This window comes from Myotis davidii, unplaced genomic scaffold (assembly GCF_000327345.1).
Source record: "Myotis davidii unplaced genomic scaffold, ASM32734v1 scaffold323, whole genome shotgun sequence".
In the NCBI taxonomy this organism is placed as follows: Eukaryota; Metazoa; Chordata; class Mammalia; order Chiroptera; family Vespertilionidae; genus Myotis; species Myotis davidii.
The window spans coordinates 4802000-4803160 of NW_006295491.1; positions in this window are offsets into that span (position 1 = coordinate 4802000).

Sequence of the window (1161 nt, forward strand, 5' to 3'; positions counted from 1 at the left end):
AAAATGTTCTAGTTATAACACAATAGTCTGATCCCCACCAAGCAGCCTGTAATGGAATGATTGACTAAGTAGCAGTGGGGTACCTAGGTATAGAATGTGTATGGTAAATCATTTTGTAAAAAGGGAAGAATTACTACTTGATCAATTTTCTAAATAGAAAATTTACATTATTTGTTTACCACAAATAAGGGTTTTTTTATTTCATAGCATTTCATTATGAAAAATTTCAAACTTACAAAAAAGTTGAAGGAATTTTACAGTGTATGCCTGTATAGCCACCACTTAGAATCTACCATTAATATTATACTATATGCATACTTTATCACATTTCTATGATCCCTCTGTCTACTTTATCAACCCATCAATCTCAATCCATCTAATATTTGATGCATTTCAAAAATCAGTTTTTGCAGTCAGTAAACTTTTAAATAGTGGTTCTTTTAAAACTTCATTGAATATATGTTAATATGCTAATTTTAAAATACATTATTATTATTTTTTTGAGTTCACCTAAAAATGTTTTAAGGATTCTACATTCCCTACAAATACGGAAACTGAGGCAAAAGGTCATTTTGCTAGAGGCCAAAATGCCATTTTGAGCCATCTAAGAATTAAGTACTGCCAACACTGACTGGGTGGGTGATGGATGAAATGGGAGGTCGATATTCAGACAGTGGGAATGTGGTCAAAGAAAGGTAGTGATTGTTTCAACAGGGCAGTTCGGTATTTAACAGGGTTTACTGTGGGAAGGGATTAGCAATTTTCACAGCTATTTAGAAAGAAAATGTGAAAGAACCCAGAATTAGGCAGGGTGGGGCGCGGGGGTTCCAATACAGCCTGTGGACAAGGAAATATTAAACCTCAGCAGGGGTGTATGTGGTCAGTTCGCTGGGTTTACCTGAGTCATAAAGGACAGCAAGCAGAGGAGGCTGTAAGTAGTAGTGACATGCATAAGGCACCCCCCCCCCCATCCCAATCTTCCACCAAGGGTAAGTGTACCAGTGCGGTGGAACAGTCTGGGCTGACGCATATCGCGCACAAACACATACATCCCCAGATGGGGTGATCCGTGTAGTGGGGTGTAGGTGACCTGGGGTTGCAAGGAAGCTTCGGAGCAAGGAGGCAGCTCCGCAGGGCAGTGGGAGCAGGAGAATCCCTGGA